General features: G+C 37.3%; 1 protein-coding gene across 3 annotated transcripts in view; it reads right to left on the bottom strand.

The window, feature by feature from the left end:
• The window catches only part of fam189a1 (family with sequence similarity 189 member A1), a 205,886-nt gene that overhangs the window by 116,584 nt on the left and 65,997 nt on the right, over positions 1-23,305 (bottom strand). The gene's annotated exons all lie outside the window — the stretch shown is intronic.

The raw sequence follows: 23,305 nt of genomic DNA, 5'->3' as shown, positions 1-23,305 counted from the left end.
ATTATTGCCCCAAAAAAATTAAAATGTAGGGTAATAACAATGTTTTTAATAATGTTCATTATTTTACACATCATTTGGCTTCATAAGAACCATATCATCAGGTATTAACTTTGTCTCACCTATTTTTTTACTCTCAAATTAAGTGCCATAACCGCTGGCTTGTATTTTATGAATCTCCAAAGACCACATTTTTAGCTGAAAACCTTCTTTAATGTTATTGCACGAAGAGTCATCTACATATTGGATGGCTTGAGGGTGAGTAAATGAAAGGTGCCGTAGAATAAAAATCTGGATACACCTACAGTAGAAACAGTAGATTATTAAAAGTTCAGTACACGGAAATGACATGGCATGAGCCTCAGACACCCCTGTTTCCTCATTCTCATGTAAATCCTGTGAGTGTAAAAGCCCAGTGAAAAACAGGCAATTGGAACTGTTACCTTCCACACAAATTCATTAATATGCATTACCCAGGCTGCCTTTGATCAGCCACGTTTCTAAGTCAAATTACAACTTGAGTTATATATATATTTTTAAATATTTTTATTAGGTTTTTTTGGCTTATACTTCTGTGTATGAGGGAATCTTATTTTGGAAATGAAACAAACTTTATTTTGTGAAGTGGTGGGTGGAGTGAGGCTTCATAAAACACTGAAACAGTCGAATCAAATGTGTCGAAGCTTCGATACGTTTGGAAACCTGCCTCTACGGTGACACCTAGTGGTCATTTTTTATGTATTGCTCTGAAAAAAAAAACTGTTACACAAATTAAGGAATTATACCCTATGTTGTAGAGTTGAGATTTCAAGTGATTTAGTGCAGCAGTGAGAATTCTTGACTAGCATACAGAGATAATGGCTTTGAATCCAGAGTTATGCAGCTATAGAGATTAGTTTTTAAATGCTCTGTTCTTGTAATGTGTTTTGTTTTAACATTGGTCTGACATTTGAATGAACACTTTGTGAATGAATGTCTTAAATTGGTCTTAAAAAATGTATATTATTAAAATACATCAAGTTGCAATTTCTGAGTATTTGTACAAGTTGGGATTTGAACTTGGGACTTTCGCAGCACAGTTACTCTGTGCTCACGCACAATCCACAAGGTTATACGAGACAGAATTTTTTAAAATCCTGTCAATTAAACAGGTCTGGCAGGTCTGGAAACACTTTTGAAATGGCCGATGCTTTGAATCACTTTAGTCACGTGACCTGGGTGTTTTGTATCACTTTAGTCTTGTGACCTGGGTGTTTCAGTTCATGCTTTACTGCTTTGAAATGTTTCAAAATACTGTTTCGGGATCTCGACTTTCGCATCAGCCATTCGTAGTTTTATGAAGCAGGCAGCCATGTATGATCTCATCTGTTCACAGTGTGTAAAAATGCAAAATGCAGGATATACGGATTATAAATTGTTCGATACCACCCCTAAGAGGCATAAGGTCAGTTTTACTCTTACTACTTACTCTTACTCTTACTCTTAATTTACTAATCTTCGGCTAGTTTAACGTGCACATCGTGACATGTTTGTAATGTTTGTAAAGAGGCAACAGACATTTATAAATGGGTGAATATTAGTTTGTAATGAACTTTTATGCATTCTCATAATACGTACAATCATTTTTCTTAAGCAAAAGGACAGCACTACATTTAAACTTATCTGTTTATCTAGTTTATCTAACTTATCTAATTCCCTTCTGTGTTTTCAAATATGTTAAAACCACAAAATATAACACTGAACACATCTCTGTCAGTCTCTTTTATCAAATATAATCAATATAGTTTTTATTTCATCCACAACACAACTCAGGAGCAAATTAGTTTACTCTAGATGGCTCACTCTTAGATAAACTAAATCACTTTTCGATCACTTTAGTTGAAAAAATTGTCATTTAACAAGACATTTATTTTAAATTTGTTAAAATATTTTTTGACAACTGAAGTATGATTATTTTGTTTGTGTGTGCATGTGTGTGTTCATGTGTGTGCGTCAGGCACTGACATGAACTGCTTGAGCATCATTTCAGAGCTCATTAATATTAACAACCCTTCCAAATAGGGTCAAAACTAACCATATCACATTACGGCCAAGTCCTATGGTTGGAAACGGACCATTTTTTGAAACTTTTGCCACTTACCAAAGCCATATAACCTATATTTAGAGATCAGAGAATAATTAAACATACTGCATCAATGCATTTTATAGCACCTTTAACTGTCAATGTAATATTTTTGGCTGTTGTTGTTTAGCTATCCCTTTAAGCATGATCAGGTCTGCTAAATGCTAAAAAAAAAAATCCTTTTAACAACATCACTGCAATAAATAAACATTATATTAGCGCAGCAACAGCAGCAAAACAATACACACAAAATATAGCATGATCAGAAACCATTTAGGCTACTATTAAGATACTTCATTAACACAAGTACATTTCTATAATAAGTGTAACATGAGATTATGTTTTATGACAGAGAAAGTGTAAGACAGATGCTTCAGCAAGATGATGTGAAAGATGATTCACTTTGTATTTGCTCCCTTGAATTATTGATCCTCTTTCAGTAGCAATTGAGAAGGAGAAATAGAGAGAGAGAAAATGAAACCAAGACTGAGAACGAAAAAAACGCTTAAAAAGAGTCAGTTAAAGATAAGATTGAAAGAGAGTAAAGGCCTGGCTGGTGTACGTGGGGAAAGAGCAGCAGCACAAAGGAGCTCACTGAAAGGAATATTTTGCCCTAGTGCAAAATCCTATTCCCTGGCAAAATCATAAATCCCTTGGGCTTCTAAACGATTCTATAGAATAAAAGAATATTTGGAGGTATTCCATGCAGTGCCTGATTAAATATGATACAATGATATGCAGGGAAATTCAACCCATGTATTTTATCACTTCTACCTAGGGCTGGGCGATAATTCAATATCGATAATTATCACGATATAAAATTTTTTGATAAAACGATAATGACAGTTCGATAATTGCTTGATAATATTTACACACTATGCGTAACGTTGCGCAAGCATTTTGCAGCCTGCAGTTCCGGATGCCGCACGCCGTACAAGTTTACAGCCATACAGTGTTAGTTGTACTTAGAGGAGTAAGAAAAAAATAAGGTAAAAAAGGTCAGAGTCACAGACATTGTTGTCAAGAAACGTCACTGGACCTCAGTCTTAAGGTACTTATTTTTCTGCTATCCGACACAAAACAGAGCAACGTGCACTGCAAACTGAGCAGACAACTCGTGTCATCAAAAGCAGGCAACACCACAAGCCTGTTTCATCATTTAAAACAACACCACCCTTATGAAGATGATAAGAAATTTTAGACCTAAACAAGTGCTGGTAAACCAGCGCAGCTACCCAGCAGTGTCATGTCATCATATACGAAAGATGTGCCTTAAGAGAAAAAAAACCCCAAAAAGACAGACGAAAGACATGAGAGAGAACACAACCTCAAACACATCCCAATGAACGCTTGAAGCTTGCTCTACAGGCTGCATTATTTAAAGATATTTGATAAGACATTAATAGGATATTTTGGTGTCAAGCTTATGTTTCCTTTTTAATATTAAGATATTTGTATTGAAATCTGTAATACCACTATTGTCCCTCACCGACGGTAAAACAACCAGCCTTTATATATTTAAAGGACATAATCACTGATGAGAAATCAGATGCTCAAGACAATCTTTAAAATAATGACATATTAAAAATACAGCAAATATATGACAGACGTTTACAACAGCAGTGGAATATTATTTAAATCTTTTTTTTTTTCACGGAGCGAAGCATTATCCACCCGCAGTTGTTTAAGGTGGGCACAAACTAAAAAAAGAATATAAATGTAATGCGTGGACGTGTCTCACAGCGCAAAGCATAACTAAACCTTTACATGTCCATGCTTTATCAGTCATCGATAAGGTCTATTGATTAAAGTGTTATTGACAATCAGTAGATCATCAAAAAATCGTTAGCATCCCTAAATAAAATATTTTTAAGTATATTTCACCCTAAATTAACAATACCCGCCATTAAAAGGAGAGTTCATCCAAAACTGACTCATGACTCACCTTTTACCCTTTCCAAATCGTTTTATTTATTTATTTTTTCTGATGTTGAACAACAATATCCCATAACTTGTAATGTCTTTGGTTGTTGAAAACTTGAACAGTAAATGCTGAATTAAGATTGTTTTTTTGTTTATTATTTTATTATTTATATTGTCAGACAGCTAAAACATTTCACTAAATGTGTTAAATCAGCTGCACAAAGCCATTGGCATACTGACAATCTTATAAAATTGATAGATATAAAGATTTTACGTTTATCGTGATAAATATTGATATAGACTGATATGAAAAAATTATCGTGATAATTTTTTTTGCCATATCGCCCAGCTCTACTTCTACCTAGGTGTATATTGGCTTATTATTAGAATATTTGCTGTTTATTAGTACTTATAAAGCACATGTTTAATCCTACATGACCATATTCTAGACATAAACTAAACTGCTTCTATTTTACAAACTAGTAGTGGATTTATTGAGGGAAAAGTTTCTAGTGTTAATAATGTTCTTTATATGTAACCATAGGTTTGTGGTGTGCAATTCAGGCTCATTGGAAATATGTGCCCAGAGCCCCATTTTTGAGAAAAAAGAATTATTTACCCTGCACTACGTCTTCTTGCAGTTTTTGATCCACTTGAAGCCAAGTGTACATTTTTGACAATCTCAAATACGTTACCAGGGCATGTTTTCTCATCCGTCTTCTTCACTAGAGACCCCTATGTACATTTGTGAGAGAAACCAGTTGTCTTGTTGTTGTGCATAACATATCAGCTTGATATCAACTGAACCACCCACCCCAGTGGTTCGCACACATACACTTTACTTGGGCAGGATGCCCAGGTATATTAACAGCCGCCCAAGTATACTTGGTGACATTTTTTTATCATCATCCTTTTACACTTTTTTTTTGTATACGTCTAATAGCCAAACATCCGCGATCGATTAACTAGTTGAAAATCTCCTCTCGCCCTACACATTTTCAACTTATTATTGTGTGCAATAGTGTTTTCAAAAAGCAAACTAGAAGAGAATAGTCTTTGCAGTCACATGCTTTTTAAAATTTTTCATGGTTCCTGAAACCATCCTTCCCCAGTCTCGAACCTCAATCCAGTCTGCTCTGCCTTTTAAGTCTGGCCCCATTCATGGTGAGCTACAGAGCAAAAACAAAATAAGGACATGAGCAGTCAGTGTTACTGTCCCGTGTTGTTCTTTTACCACAAAATGCAGCCATATGTACCCCGGGGCACATATTTCTTATGGCACACAGTTCTCAAAAATGCAGCCCTGGACACATTTTTCGAATGTGCTTACATGTATGTTGGGTAAAGGTTATCAAAAATTTTGTTGGAGTAAAAACCTAGCGGTTTGCAGTGCAGTAAAGATTTAAAATTTCAATTTTGGTATACAAACTACTGTTATGACTTCACTTTTTATACCTTCTACTCCATGGCATAACAGAAGACCCAATTAACTGGGTTCCGTTGCTTTTTAGTAAGATTTATTTCTTCTCAATGAGTATGTCAGTACAGTTCATGATCACGTTTCATCCTCTTTATGACAGTTTTAATTATTTTTCTGCTGCTGTTATTTCCTTTGATATCAGACAGGAACAATACAGCCCTACCCAAATGTTTACTTTTATCTGACTCACGAATTATGAAAAGGTACATTTATGTACTGAGGGATGAGTCAGAATGTTTGTCTCATAAAAATAACAGCACACCAGGGATACCGTCAAAAACGGGAGACACACACAGAGACTTGTACAGCTATCTTTATGGAGACTTCTCATAGATGTAATGAATTGTATAGACTGTGTTTATTGGATCCCCTACCCCACCCCATTCTGTAGATTTACATTTTAAAACTACTCTATTTTTTGTGATTTATGAACCATTTTTTTCATGGGGACCAAACAAATGTCAAACTTTACAGATGTTGCTATACCTGTGGGGACATTTGGTCCATACAACCCGATCAATACATTGTTCATACTCACTCATACACAATACCTTGGCTATATTACGGCTGCTATTATTTGAACTCTTGCCTTCACATGGCACTGTATGAATCCCCATTGACACAATCCCTTATTATTTTTAGTTCTGCGCCTGAATTAGACCTCCCTATTGACTCTCAGCACATTTATAGCACACCTGGAGAGCAGGTTAGTGACACATTTTAGAGTGACTTCGAATGCTTCTTCCTTCTTGCTTGCTGGATAATGGATAGACTTGGGATCAGTTTAGCAGAGAAGTAATTTGGCTCAAACTCTTCTGGCTTTATTTGAGGATACAGCATAAAACATCTGCAATCATCAATCCTATATTCCCTACATCTCCAATGGTGCACATATTGTGCCCTGGGTACGAAGTCTTGCAGGTGATTTCCTGCCTGTGTGGTTGAGTCTGCGGAGAAATTGTTTTCTGGAAAGAGGCAACGATAGCAAGCAATAATCAAAGAAGGATTTCACCCTCGGCTGCGCTCTCAACAGGATTAAGACGCACCACTCACTGACATTAGCCACTAAAGCCTTTTAGCTCCGTCAGCAGAGCTATGAGAAGAGAGAGAGCCCTTCAGTCAATTACCGCGGTACAGCTGCTCCGGCTAATATATGTACATGTCATACAGGCCATATCGCAAACACCGCAAATGACAACTCGACTCTGAGGACCAGATTCAGCTTAAGTCCAGTCTGCTGGAACTGGACTATTAGGGAAAATCTGAGGGAACACAAATTGTCAAACAGTGCTGGATCAAACACGGTGCGGTTTGGGAAATTGCTCTTGGCTGACAAAATCAAGACTAAACTTGTAGCAGTTTGCATATTGAGTGTGTTGTGAATGTGCTCTGCAGAGTGTGAGGTGCAGTGGGTTACTGGGAGACGCTCTTTAATCACAGTGAACTGTTTGCACAGCAGTGATATACAGTAGGCCCCCTTCCCAAACACAGATAGAGAGAGGCTGGGAGAGCCAGATATACAGCAATTGGGAAAAAAAACTACAAGATGTCAGATTTGTATTTTTAAGCCACCAGGAAGAGGTCTATGTGAAAAAATAATAAAATTAGGGCCAGGCGATATGGCAAAATGCAATCTTGATCATTTTTTTCCCATATTGAATGATAACAATGTATATTTAGATACAAGTTGTTAATGCTTCCAGATTGAAAAGAGTATTTTAACAATGACTGAAGCTACAAAAATTAAAAACATATTTTCGACCGATAAATTTTCAGTGGCCGTAAATTCAGTACATCTCAAAACAGTCCAGAGCTTATCATTGTTAATGACACAAATTTAATTGCGATTTAATATATTGTTTATCGACCCAGCCCTATAGCATAGGAGAATAAAGATAAATGAAAATCATCATGATGTATTTTATATTTTAGTTTTTTTTTTATTCTGTTTGATAAGTTAATTAATTGTTTCTTTTTTTTATTATTAAAATTGCATTTGCAGAGACAAACCTTTATTTTGTTTCTGACTCCTTTGTCTTATGCTGTAGACATGGTAGAGTTTGAAATTCTGTTGTACTGCGCTACTAAAAGTTGCGGGATAAAACAAATGATTAGACATTTAAAATGTGAGTGATTGGTCCATATTTCAAATTTCTCTACAGAGAAGTCATGTTTTGATCATTAACTGGTCTTATGCAGTCAGATGATGCAATTTCGCAGGTCAGGGTTCACCAAGCTTGAACCTTGTTACGCAGCAACATGCAAAGCCTTTAACATGAGCTTGCATTTCCAGTATGCCACATACATATTCACATGTATGGAAGTCTATGGGGTAAAAACTGCAGTGTAACTAATCTGCAATTGCCTCTCTGAATATCACACTAACTGTACCAAAAAAAAAAAAAATTCTAATACTACTAATACTTCCCTTCTTAGACTTTAAAGACCTGAAACTTGCCTATAACACTTATTTATTGTTGCTCTTAGTTGTGTAAATTGCTTCCTTGTCCTCATTTGTAAGTCGCTTTGGATAAAAGCGTCTGCTAAATGACTAAATGTAAATGTAACTGCGAATTTAGCCATGACTGTCCACAAACCAACAATAGAGCTTCTTTTTTTCACCTGTTTTGTTGATTAAATCAGCTGTTCCCAATGAATTAGAGTAATTAGAATGCTTTAGATCAGCTTGGACTATATAGAATGGTATAGAACTTTGGATTTTCCCATAGACTGTGACAGTTTGCAAAACGTATAAATAATTTTTGGACATGCCACTTTTTGTTCAAATGTAAATAAAAGTGATGGAATATTTTTTTTTTCTTTCACAAATACGCCTCTTCCACATCGTCCAATTATCTTTTGGGAGAAGCTTGTGTCATTTCCTGTCAAAAAAACTCCACAACTTGCTGATTGAATAAGATTAACCAAATCAGAATTAGCTATGGATATGAATAATATCGGGCTTGACTGTATACACGAACATACATACATGTATACTGTATAGAAGGATGACTAGCAAGAGTAATCCTTTTTTCAGTACTCCAATACTACAACTATATAATCTGTATAGTTTTGATACGCTAGAAATAACTGGCTTAAGCATCATTCGTTCAGACACTGCTCTACAGATTCAGTAGCAATTACGGTATGTTCTCCCATTGCACAGCAATGCACATGCAAAAACTAGTGGCATCAAAGGACTCTTTTTACTAAAGCTAGAGACCCAGTTAAATACCAAAATGCCAGAGTAAGCCATTACTTACTAAGAAATCCAAATGTCAATTGGATTCATACTAGGGCTGCACGATATTGGAAAAAATTGACATTGCGATATTTTTTTCCCCTGCGATATATATTGCGATATTTTATACATATATATATATATATATATATATATATATATATATATATATATATATATATATATATATATATATATATATATAAACTTAAAACTAGGGCTGTGACGGTCACCATAACAACCGCGTCACCGCGGTGGTCATTGCCACCTCGGTTGTCCATTGCCACCGGCCGTAGTACGTGACGTCACGCACTTTAAAACACAAATTACTGTTATGTTGCCAAGTATTACATATCTGTTAGAATATAACATTAGGCGCGATTCAGCAAGTTCAAGTTCAACCATGAATCTTGTTAGAAAACGAACTCTTACATCTGGGAACATTTTGGATTCGTGCCGACCTATAGAAAGGTGAACGAATCGATTTGGATTAAGCTTGTTGTATGGGGGTTTTAAGTAAAGTGTGTTTTAATATTCACTGCTGAGTGCTGAGAGTACAAACACTGAGGAGCAAATCCATCGATACGCAGATCCACGGGTCCCGAACCATGCAAGCTAGTGGCGATTGACGGCAAAGGGAAAAAAAGGCATGTAGGCTTAATCAACTCCTGTCTTCTAAACGCAGAAGCCCAGCTCAGCCAGGCATGGCAGAGGCATTTGCAAAAATGGCCAGATACAAAAGAGAAAGTGATTAATGGAAGACATTGACGAGAAATTGAGCAACATAGGCTATTTGGTAACTACTTAAGAACGCGCCGCTCCGCAGCGCAGAGAAACCTGCGTTGCGAGAAATGCGGGCGGCGGAACAGAAGGAGAAGCCCTCTCTCGCATGGTTGTGAAAAAGTAACCTGTCTGTGCATTTTCGCTACAAGCACACCGTCTGACAGTGTATTGCTGGAAACATTATAACCCCATTCTTCACTTAAACCGGACAAAGTCAACATGTTAGTTTTTCTGGCAAATAATTTAAAATATGACTACAAAAGGTGGAGAGAAACTACGCTGTTTTTTTAAACATCTGACTTATATTGTTACTAGGTTAGTATTTTCTTTTTACTTATAATTATTAATATTTATATTGTTATTACACTTATTAGTAAAGTGCCATTTAGAGTTTTTGTTAAGTTCTTAAAAAACGTTTAATTGTTATTATTATACAGTTTCAAGCAGTTAACGTAATTTAATATTTAACTACAATATTTATAAACAGTTTTGTGTTGTTTTATTAACGAAAGTTCAAAAATAACCATGTACGTTTATACGGATGTTTTATTTATTAATATTAAATTCGGGTATTCCTTAATTTTTTACATAAAAGGTAAATTAACTTAAGTAGGCTACATTATTTGTTGATGTACGAGATCGAGGAACATGTTTGCCAGTAAATAATGTTCGCACCACTTAAAAAACAAAACAAATGAATAACTTGCGAAAAGGATGCAATAAAAAATGCAAGCGCTTAATCATTCTTCACAATCGGATTCGTACGTGCAATAAGCCGAGGCTATATTGCGCCGACAAGAACAAGCCCTGAAACTAAGTCTAGAGAGAGAATTAATACTAGTTAATATTAATGATTATAAACACGAACTGCGTTGTATGATAAACGCATCACAATGATGTCGTGATCTTTGCTAAAGAACTGATATGTTATCGCCGTCTCCCCAGCCAGGTTTTCATCTGCTTTTTTCCCCTTGTTCTGGATATAAACAATAAAGTATCAGCGCCAGACCAGTGGTTTAAATTATATTTTACTCTCCTGATTTCTTTTCTTTTCATTAAAAAATAAATAAATGTTTAAAGTTTTGTATTGCATAGCCTATATATTTTTAAAGATTATCATTCAGTCTACCTGCAGCGCATGTGGTTGTGTGCTGGGCAAATCCCCTTTACTCATGCTACCCATTTCATTTATGACACTGTAAACTTGACTTGGCAGGCTGATCATCTTTAAACTCAAAAGGTGTTTTTAACTTGAGACTGCATGCTTCTGCATAATGTGATGTTTCTTATTACAACTGTTAGCGGTGTCAAAATGAAAGCAAACATTAAAAAGGGTTTTGTTTTATCAATTGTATAGTTTAGTTTTAATAATAGCTAATGTATATAATAAATTATAATATCGATTATTGTGTAGACTACAGTGTTCAACAAAACAATTTTATTAGGTTACTCTAATAGACCAAATCCCTAACTAAAAAACGAATGTGAAAATTACAGGCAGTTGCGTCTTTGCTAAAATTAATTTAACGACAAATTTCTTTAGCTTTTTTCCCCTTTAGAGATCAAAAGAGCTGTATTTAAAGAATTATTTCACCAAAACATGAATTGAATGCCCAGTTCTTTCCCGTGTGAGTTTAGTGCGCCTCCGCCGCGTCTGCGTTTTTAAGGTTACAGGTGCACCCTGACCTGACGCGGGGACCAGATCTCTGTATTGCTTTAATTTCTCAATCTTCATAACTGCATTGCATTTTCATATGGTAAAATATCAAAATTTATGTTCTGAAAGTAGTAGGAATGACGGGATTGTTAATTAATAACAGAAAGAACTTTCACTTTTGAGTGAACTTCTGTCACGTGTTATTTTAGTATGATAAAATAAACAAAAATAGTAATGCAGAAAAGTATTTTTCGCTCTGCCAAGCCTTCTCTGTTGCTGTATAGAGAAGCAGCCTGCTCAGTCTCCTTACCCCGGCCCCACCCCGCCCACCGACTCCTGAACGTCTCACTCACTCACTCACTCACTCACGCGGGCATGCAGTGCGGTCTCATGAGGAAACGCAGCTTTTTGATATAATGTTTTTCTTGTTCCCAAATACAAATAATTTATCAAGTATTGTTTGAAATAAGTATTCGTAAAAACACGCTATTCCTGCTTTTCCGAATACCGTATTCCGGTTCGGCTCCACCCATAATATATATATAATTATTATTATTTTTTTTTTTTTCACATCGCACCCTCCTGCGATGTGACTATCGCGGATGCGCACATCGCGATTTCGATGCTGAAACGATATATCGTGCAGCCCTAATTCATACTGAATGAGGTGGACATTCAGTTACAATTCAATTTAGCAAACAAAACTTACACATGTAATGCATATGAACACATGATGAAGCAGTTGTGTATTGCACATACAGCTTGTAAATGACTCTTTAATGAAGATATGGATGTTTATAAAGTAATATTTAAAAAGAAACAATTTTTGGGTACAGTTTTTATAAGGGTGCAGGGCTTCCCACAGGTTTGAAATATACTTGCGGTGGTCGCCAGATTGAAACACACAAATTACCCACATGACATAAATAGTTAACTATATGCAACAAACAAAACATAATAAAAAAATTTAACAACGATTTTATTTATTATAACACTGTTATATACTGTTTCTTATTAATGTATTAAAGTAAAAAAAAGAAATCCACTATTTCTCTTACTTTTACTCTATTATGAGCCATGTGAACGCACTCACAGGTAATCTGCTTCTCTCTTCTTTCAAACCAAAGCATTTTATATATGTATAAAATATGTAATATATTGGCATCATAAAATTAATAAAATATACAGCAAATGAGAAATAAATGACAAAAAAAAAATTAAAACAGACAATATGACTAAAATTACAATAATTACAAGATTAAAACATGCCGATTATTTTAAAAAAGGCAAATATGTCGATTAACCATTGCTAATGGTGTACATATTTTGCAGCTAGTTTAGACCAGTCATTTCATCCTCTCAGAGTATGTATATGCAAAGTTTTTTTCTAAGTGCACTGTCAGCAGTAATGCTATGTACATAAAGAAAGCGAAACCAAAAGCTGAATCCTGGACATTTTAAGAGATTTACAAACCCCAGCTAGGTGAATTTTTGAAGTCCCTAAAAAGGTGCGTCTCTGTGGGAACAAGACCGAAACCCCCCCGGCTATACAGAATCCAAACATCCTATAACAAGCTGTCTGTATGAACACACACACACATAGACACACAGAACTAAGCAAGTGACACACAGCATCACGCTCTCTCTCATTCACACACATAGACAGCAACAAACAAGTTAAACACAGCATCATGCTCTCTCATTCACACACATACATTCGCGTGCTTGCTCGACCGCCCGCTCCTGTTAAAATTACTCCAGTTACCGACTGCTTCCGCGCTTTATTTGGAAATTTATTCTTCCACCGCAAGAAATCTGGTCGGGCCCGCGGCTCCCACTGTACAGCCGCAGGAATGCAAACCTCTAATGCCGAGTTCAGACTGCATGATTTTCAAACTAGTCTTGTCACAGATGTTTTCACACTGCATGACTATCTGGGCTAGCGTTTCGTCGCTGCTTTGTTTACACTGCAAGATGGTTCGGCGACATGGACATTCAAATTGCATGACTTTACTATAGGGAGAATCGCCGACAACTTCGTCCAAACTACGCCTCACAGCCAAAAACATGTATATCTTTTGTTATTAACTACATAATGAGAAAGAAGCCTTTAATGGGGTAGAACATGTACATGTTTGCTCACCTGGGTTTAAAGGGAATTAGCCATTTCTCCTCAACGTTGATAATAAACTAATTTCTTTCTGTATGAAACGTCAGACAGACACGGGTGCTCCTGAGTCCTGTCAAACCTCCACTAGTCACGTGCACGAGCAGCGATTTGTCTGTGATTTCAGGCATTTGTCGGCGATTTCTCAAAACCTGTCGGCGAGCCAAAATCGGGGCTAAAATCATGCAGTCTGAACTAGGCATAAGCCGGAGCCCCCACACGAATATGGGGAAAACATGCAAACTTCACACAGAAATGCCAACTGACCCAGCTGAGGCTAGAACCAGTGACCTTCTTGCTATGAGGCGATTGTGCTACCCACTGCGCCACTGTGCTGCCCAAAGGTATGACCTAAAAATTGTAAATAATAATAATAATAATAAGTTTCACCAAATATACCTGGATTGGCTGTTAATAAACCTGGGTGGCCCACCTAAGTAAAATCAATGTGTGAGAAGCAACTGATAGAATAACCAAGAACTGATAGAATGCCAATAGTAATGGCACAGGCGAGGACTATCAGTGTAACTGAACTGTATTTTTTTGGTTGAGATAAAATAAAATGTTGTTGTTTTTTATTCAGCCAAGGGTGCATTCAATTTAATTGTTTCAAAATGCTCAAGTTTCAAATTGATGAACACTAAATTGTGACACTATAGTCTTTTGGAGTTGATTTCCAGAAAATATGAATAGTCTCAATGCTTATTTTTTGATCAATGTAAGCCATACTGTATAAAAATATGAGTTGACTTGACTTTCATACATATATGTTTTTTTATGAATCAAAAATCCTTATAGAACTATAAAAAAACACCTATTCTCACTATTAATAAGACATTCTTTTTAGCCCCATCATGATGTGACACTGAAACTGAGATAATGCCTGCTTAAAAAACAACATTAAAATATATTAAAACAGACAGAAGTTACTTGGAATAGGAATTCAATAATATTTTTACTGTTTTTACTATAATTATAATCAAATAAATGCAGTCTTACTGCTGCCACGTTGAACATCCCCTTGACAAAAACACTCAAGCTAAACTAGCAAATGCAATCGGATGATTTTCTTGTCTCAGCTAATCCTTATTTTCTCAATATTCTCTCAGACTGATGCTTTCTGTTTTCTTGATACCCTGAGGGTGTAATCAAAATATTCAGAAGCTGAACATCCAGCACAACAAAAGACAAAGAGACAAGGCCAAAAACGATCAAATCAAAATGAGAAAACACAAGAACGTGCACCGCAATCTGTCAAATCAGACCCCATGACACACAGATGTTTAGACAGCTGCTGCTTGCTGCTATTGTTCAGGCTGCGTAGTAAAGGCATGAGCAGGCCTCTGGTGACGGAAGCAGGATGGTCAAGCAACTGAGAAGATTTTGGCCGGGCTCACGTGTGGCTGAACTGATGTTCATGTTGTGTTTCTGGAGGGAGTCCAAGATGTCTCACTGTTCCCTGCTGGTTTGTGCAATAAGCGCACATGTTCTTCTGACACCATTATGTGAGAATGTGGGGTCCGTTTGCCTCAATTAAAGAGAAACTATCATCATATAGTATGTGCTGTTAGATATAAATAGCACGAAAACTCCCACTGGTCTCTGCAATTGACTTCAAGGCATATTCCTCAAGCGTAGCCTACTGCGCACACATACTAAAGAAGGTGTGTGGCCTATCATCTTGATTTACATACATATTTATGAAGGTGCGTGCATACTTATAAAAGCGTAAAGCATCATCTGTGCTCACATACACTCTTATGAATGTTTATGGCTGTTCATATTTATTCTATAATGCTCGGCTTGAGTTCGGTACGTTTGCATGCATCCATAAACACGGTAATGATGATCAAGGCTACGTTGAGTGACTAAATGAAGGTCCTGGAATGAGGACACGACACACTTACACGTCGCATCCTAAAAGGGAGGGAAAGAAAGAGAGGGACGGATGGGAACGGTAGTTCTGTTGCCTTGGAAACCCCTTTCTGGACACTTTCCAGGCTTTGTAATGATTTCCCATTTACCCCTCCGAGAGGAAGAGAGCGAAGTGACTTCCTCAATATCAACATGCAACACACACTACGCTCAACACAGCTCCACTGTGAAGCCCTGAAGACACACACACACACGCATGCATAATCATATGGCATAAGAACCATGTCATGTAAAAAAAAAAAATGCTATCCTCGCGATTTTCACAGGAAACATTTCTCCATTCATTTTTGAAGGTGGCGGATGTGTAGTAAATTGATTCTGCTTCACACTGACTCCAGCACTAGAGAACTGAACTGAGCCGCTGACTGTATCACTGAGCTACAGATGGTATTGAGAAGCTGAACTTTCGGGCAGCTTGTGTTGTTTCCTTCTAAAGTGGTGACCTGCACCTCACTGCAGATTCGCTTCTATCTAATAAAATTACAGAGCCATTGCTGTCCTTGTCATAGCTGTAATCGTGTTACGAGGGCACTCTTATCAGGTGGAAAACATCTCTCTGGAACTGCTAGCACACATTCTACAAAAAGGCCATCTTCCTGCAGGTTACCAAGAAACTTGACTTGGTGCTATACATCTGTACTGGGTGGCTGCCTGAATGTGAAATGTGCATATTTGTGACACACATACAGTAACAGGGCTCTACAGTGTGACCAATTCAGACACACTTTTGTCTGAAAACTTACAAATGCAATAATAATTAATAATGTCCAAATTATGTAGTTCAGTAGTAGGTGTTTAATGGCCCATTTCCACTGTCAAAAGGTACCTAAAAGCAAACTGTACAGTAGCACTTTTTGGTTACCCTTTGCAAAGTGTACCTAGCACGACAAAAGGGTACCAAAAGGCGGAGCTAAATGTGCAGCTGAACACTATTGGTTTACAGAGAAACATCACTAGCGCATACACAAACAGGAGAATGAAAACAAAAAAAAAAAACACTATTTTTAAATACAGAGACATTACACCGTAAAAATATAAACATATAATAACAAGCCATGGTTGACCCGAGCTTAAACAAACCTTTACATCGTCTCGATGAACAGCCACAAAGCTAAGAAGAGCAGAATCTAGCCTGTGCACTGTAGCCGTTTACAAGGCCGTCTAAAGTAATTCTCGAGAGAGCTCGTCACGCACCTATATTTGAAATAATGATCTACTTGAGCTGATAATAAAAATATGCATGTTATTACTGAGGCACTTCTGACATCCGATCCTTTCAGAAACGGACAGAGTGAAGCCTGAAAAAACAAAGGAGAAGCTGGACAAAACAAAGGAGCAAATGATGCTTTCGGCAACAAAAAACATGAACAAACTGCCATGCTTACCTATTATCAACACTATTTGGACTATTATGAACTCAGAATGATGGAATTACTTTGGATGGAGGTTACATGTGCTGGTGAAGATTAAAGATACAGATGAGAGGTTTGCACTGACTGTGGGCTATGTTGCGTGTTGTTTTTGAACCCAAATAAGGACTAAATTTATGCTGTGTGTAGTTTTTCTGTAATTGATAACATATCGGAGACTGTAAGGGTCTGTATGTGTTCATATATGTTACATTTATTTTATATAATTGCAGGCATTACAGTAGGCTATTTTACCATGTTGCATCGTTGATCTGCAGATATAATTAAATCAAGTTTTTAGTAATGAACATACAAAAGTATTTATGTGTATGAAGCCTCTATTTTGTGAGAAGTGCTTCTCATACGATATGTGAACGAACAATAAAGCTTTACAGTAGACTTTTTTTCAAGGGAGAATGACATCGACTGAAACTTTCTGTCGTACACCACACCCACAAAAAGTTTACTATTGGTACCGTTTTGGCAGTGGAAACTCAAACCTGATAAAGGTGACCCGCACCGACTGTACTGTACCACTCAGTGTAAAGGTGCCATTATGTAACAGAAATGTTAAAAGTAATTTCTAAATTTGCATTTGCTGTGTATAGTTGAAATACACGTATCATATTATGATTTTATTTTTTTGTGTATAATTTAATTTATAGACGTTTGTTTCAAAATAACTAAAACTTTATTCAGCTGAATGCACTAAAAATGAATCAAAATGACAGCAAAGACATGCATGTTTTCTATTTGTAATAATGCCGTTGTAGCAAGTGAAAAGCAATAAATATTATCAGATTTTACTTTGATTACCATACCATATTCTCATGAGTGCTTTATTTTATATACTGTTTTCTTCTACTCTTTCTGGATTATCATGTTTACTTCTTTTGTATAGCCAATGTAAAAACCTCTGTGAAACCCATGCCAATTTGGGGAGTGTGTGTGTTTCCCGGTGTTTGGTTGTGGCTGGAAGAAAAAAAACATGTGCTGGATAAGTTGGCGGTTCATTCTGCTGTGGCGACCGCTGATTAATAAAGGGACTAAGCTGAAAAGAAAATGAATGATAGAATGAAAATGCTGGAAAATCAGCTGTGGCACCACAGAAAAAAAACAATACACAAATAATGCATCGCTTATAATATATTGATTATTCTTAATTTAAACACAAAAATAATCACAAAAAAATTTAATAATCTCATAAAACATTATAATCACAATAAAATCAAATTGGTGGCATTTCAGTTTGCAATTAATTGTTTTACGTGAATGACTTATAGACGTTGCATACATATATTTTGCAGCCTGTCAGTAAGCAGATGCGGATGAAGCGCGATTGATTTATATGTGAAGTCAATGCAAAGATGCGATTAGACATCCTGTGGCGGGAACTGGGTGTTTTGTGCGTTTTGACATGATTCAGACTGTAAACGAAAGTTTGAGCAAACAGCTTACAATGATGGAGGTTGATTCAAGGATGACGGCCGCTAGACGTGACCGAATTGAAGGACTTTTTTGTGCTTTACATGTATGGCCGGTATTATGATGTGTGTGAAATCGATAAATGTTTTTGTTTAACTTTTTCTCTGCAGTTAACGAGAGAAAACGCTTCCCTGTCATTGACGAGTTTTACGACAATCCAAGTTCAAGGTGTGTTACAGTAGGGGAATCCTTAACACATGTCCTGAGTGAGGTACCTGATGTCAGATGCTCCAGGAAGGGGAAATCTGAGAGAGAGAAAGTAAGATTGTGGATAAAAATAAGTTATACAACCTTCCTTTGGCTTAAACCCTACCATTTTAGATATGTTTTAGAGAGACAATCGCAAAATTGTCGGCATATTTCTGGCAATTACCACCACAAAATCAGTCATTTTTATCGCAAAATAATTGTGAAAAACTAGGGGGTCTGTCTAGAACTATAAATCCAAACCATATTCATGAGGATACACATTCAAGTTTGGGACACAACAGGGAGAAACCTTTGCTCTTTCTCTTAATGTGCAGATTAAAACAATGTCAGTGTATTCCACTCCTGAAGAAGCTGACATTCGGCAAGTGCCGATACTGTTTATCGCACAGAAAACCTGGAAGCCAGGGAATGCTTCTGGCTCACTTTAAAGCAACCAGATCACATGACTCACAGTGTTCAATTTAGAAATTGCATTCAGCATCTCAGATACAATGACAAACAAATAAACCTGTACCTGAGCATACAGTTCTGTGCCAACAACATGGCTTAAATGGATTATTAGAGTCAAGAGTGAAGATATGCTTTTTATTGGATTCAAAATGGAGAGTAAGAATACTATGGAGGAATGTTAATGACAGGGAGAGGATTTTGTTGTTGTTGGCTGGGTTATGCATGTGTCTGTGTGTGCAAGACTTGTGTTTACACTGTGACCTCTCCATCACATTGGCTTTAGCTCCTTCTGGGCTCTTGAGACACAGATGAGAGCTTCTCTCAAATTAGACACCGCCACACTCAAACAGCTCAAAAAGCCGCCGTTTATTCCACAACGGAGAGCACGGGAGAAGGTCAAGGCCACTGTGATTGGCTGAAGATTTTTCTTAGCTTATTGAAATTGCAGTACACAGAGACTCAGGGTTACTTTGCTCTCGTCTAGTCACTCTATCGCCATCGTTCAACTACTCTCATTCCCAAAATCATTATTCCTCGTCTTACATCTCGCACGCTTCTGAGCTTAGAACAAACAGCTCATCCTCATCGCCATGGAAACAGTGGGACAACAGCAGGTTCCCTGGTGTTACTGGGGGTTGGGCATCTCAATCATTCTTTACCCTCTCTCTCTCTCTCTCTCTCTTTCACGCTGTTATTCACGTTCATCCACTTTCTGCACAGAGATCTCCTCTGGAGACACTGCCAAGCTGACACATGAAGCTCTTCTGATTGCTACAACAACCGCAATAACCGCAGGAATTGTTTAGAGTCACGGCTCTAAATACTGATTGCAACCCAATTAATAAAAATTATTAAGAACTAATTAGTAAGTGAATCTAAGTATGAATCTCAAGAGAATGTCCAGCTCACAATTCAATCAAAATCACAAGGCAGAGGGAAAGAAAGACTGGATACAATAACAAATTGTTAATATGTGAGCATACATTAAGGGTAATTCACACTTTACCAACAAAACACCAACCAGATCCAATAGTCACACTTCTCAGTACGTAGGGCATTAACAAATAATGAATCACAGATCCAACAAAGCTTAAAGTAAAAAACAAGGCTCATTATTGATAGGAACCCCTATATACATGTCTGGAGATCACGAAATACGTCCCAGGAGATGCTTTTTTGCAGTTTTAGTTTTCGCGAATCCACCAGAAGCTGCTGTGTGCGCTTTTTCAGATCTCAAATTTCTTTCTCCAATGCCATTTGCACCTGCTGTTCTCACGTAAATCCACCAGAGGCTGCTGTTGACTGACTGACTGATCACTCCACCTACCGTCTTCCCTAAACCTAACCTATAGCGTGTTCAAAAAAATATAGATTGACCCCATCACCCCTTTCCCTAAATCCAACCTACAGTTTGTTGAAAAGCAATCCAGAAAAAGAAAAGCCCTCACCTGATTTTTACCATGTTTTCAGATCTTTCCACATTCTCACCCTGTTATTTACGTGTTTATTTTCATTTTCTGGCTTTTGTTTTTGTCTTAGGTGCTTTCTGGAACCATTCTTTGCCAAACTCGAACCCCATCGTTGCGGTCTAATCCTCTCTGCATCTCAAGTCCACTGACGTACATGGCGAGCTGAAAACAGCAGAAAAGCCTTCCACACAGAGGTAAGCAGTCAAAGGAACAGAAGCCATCAGCAGCGTCATATCGCCTCGTACTTCAAAGCATCCTTATAGACAAAATGAGGCCATAATTAACTCTGGCTACATAATTCCCGCTCTCCAGAGATGTATACACGGTACTTTTTTGTGTGTTGGTCAATTGTCTCAGTAATGTATACTGCATGTTTGAAGCTGAAGCTGACCATCAGGTACATTTAAAAAAAAAAAAAATTCCAACTACCAATTAATTTTTGTGACCCGTTTACATGTAAATTAAATGGAAAAAAAGCTATTATGAAAATAATTGTTAAACAATGTTTATTAACAATGAAATAATACAGTATAATAGTAGTACAATAATAGTACAATAATATTTGTTAACACTTTTGAAAACATTAGTTATCCCCTTTCCTAAACCCAACCAATAGTTTTTTTAAAAGCACTGAGTGACCCGCCCACCAACTTCCCTAAACCAACCGACAGTTTTAAAAAGCAATCCACAAAAAGAAACGCCCTCACCTGATTTTTACCACGCTTTTAGATTTTACCACATTCTCACCCTGTTATGTACTTGTTTATTTTATTTTTGCCTTCTGATCTTGTCTTACCCGCTTTCTAGAACTGCTCATTGCAGGACTCAAACCCCATCATCATGTTCAACTCCTCTCCTCCGACATACATGGCAAGCTACGGGACAAACTGGTAACAGATGGAAAGTAGTCCATACTGAGGTAAGCGGTCAGCTGGTAAGCAAGAAAATTAATGTCGTCATACTGCCCCGTAGCATTCATTATAAAGACAAAATGCCATTCCTCCATCCACGTTCCTCACGTAATTCACAATCTCCAGAAATGTATATAGGACTATGTTTTTTAGAATGAGCCTATGTTGCCTTCATCAGTTTCATAGATTGAATGAAAACAAAATCACTATGAATTATATATATAGTCCTCAACTTCATTATGCAACATTTCATCTAATCTAACTTTAATATTCACAAGATTATGAAGAGGTCAAATTAAAATGATCTTTCCTAAGTGTCGTACATGTGTTCATCATACGCAAGCGGCGCTGAGAAATGGGACATTTCTGGTGTTATTCTCTCCATTCCTCTAATAGGCCTCTCTTGTCCAGCTCTTTGAATAATTGCAGAGCAACAGAAATTGAGACAGCCAGCATTAGATAAACAAAGCCAGCTGAAGCATCCCCCATTACTCCCCGTCTCGAACTATTACTTCGTAACCGTCAAAACCACACAGTGACATGCTGCGGACTACAGTGGCATTAAGAGAGAAAAAGAGCTTTTCATCAGAGCACAGCCACCAATCCTTTTTACATGGTACTGTAGCAGAAATATGAGCCATGATGCTGATGATGATGGAGGACGTGAAGGGCAGAATGAGAAAGATGACAAACAATGACTAATTAGGGAAGTTAAAAGGGGGAGAGACAGAGAGAGAGAGAAAGAGAGAGAGATAGAAATCCTGTGCAGTGGGGACTTTTGCTCTGTAATTGAGATGGATTGTAGTGGGCAAAGAGGCCAGATGTGAAAAGAAGAGACTCACTGCAGGAACTATTCCCCTCTCTATCTGTCTCATACATTTTGTGCTTTAGAGATGACTTTAGCCAGTTTAATCACTAATGACTTCTAAATTGAATTTAGCTCAAATTAAAAAAGCAAAATCAAATAGGAGATGGAGCGTGCTGTAAGCAGTCCTGCAGAGCGCTCTCTTAAAACTGGCCTTCCCACTTTATTCGGTTTAGACTAATAAGATGAATCACATGGCCTTGACAAACCATCACAATGTAAATTTCAATTACAGCTTGATTTATGTATTGGTTAAAAGTGCTGATATGCCATTTCTGCCCTAATAGGTCTTTATAAACTCAGTGTTTTCAAATCAAAAAACAATACCAAGGCATTCGATTCACACAACGGCTAGTGGAGGACTCCTTCCTTCAAGTAATAAATAAACGAAAAGTATTGTATGTCAGTGGCAACGACAGTAACACCTCAGATGAAGCTATTTCACACTGAGAAAGTCGTCTCACTTCTGCCTCACATTTAGGAGAGAAAAAAGCAGAAGATAAACTGAGTTTTAGGGTCTTTAAAAATAAAACAAATACAACTAAAAGTCTGAGCGGCACGGTGGCTCAGTGGTTAGTACTGTCGTTTCACAGCAAGAAGGTCACTCGTTCGAGTCTCAGCTGGGCCAGTTGGCATTTCTGTGTGGAGTTTGCATGTTCTCCCTGTGTTGTGTGGGTTTGCTCCAAGTGCTACAACAGTCCAAAGACATGCGCTATAGGTGAATTAAATAAACTAAATTGTTCGTAGTGTGTGAGTGTGTGCGTGAATGAGTGTGTGAATGATTGTTTCCCAATACTGGGTTGCAGATAGACATCTGCTGTGTAAAACGTGTCAGATTATTTGATGGTTCAGTGGCGACGCGGTGGCACAGTAGGTAGAGCTGTCACCTGAAAGCAAGGAAGAGCCTCGGCTGGATCAGTTGGTGTTTCTGTGTGGAGTCTGCATGTTCTTCCCGTGTTTGCGCGTGTTTCCTCCGGGTGCTTCGGTTTCCCCCACAATCCAAAGACATGCGGTACAGGTGAATTGGGTAGGCTAAATTGTCCGTAGTGTTTGAGTGTGAATGAGTGTGTGTGGATGTTTCCCAGAGATGGGTTGCGACTGGAAGGGCATCTGTTGCGTAAAACATGTGCTGGATATGCTGGCTGTTCATCAAGAAATTATAATTTTTTTTTGTTTGTTTGTTTGTTTGTTTGTTTTTCTC

The sequence above is a fragment of the Danio rerio genome, chromosome 7 (genome assembly GCF_049306965.1).
Source record: "Danio rerio strain Tuebingen ecotype United States chromosome 7, GRCz12tu, whole genome shotgun sequence".
Classification (NCBI taxonomy): Eukaryota; Metazoa; Chordata; class Actinopteri; order Cypriniformes; family Danionidae; genus Danio; species Danio rerio.
The sequence above is the reverse complement of the archived record's forward strand: the minus strand, read 5'-3'. Positions and strand labels throughout refer to the sequence as shown.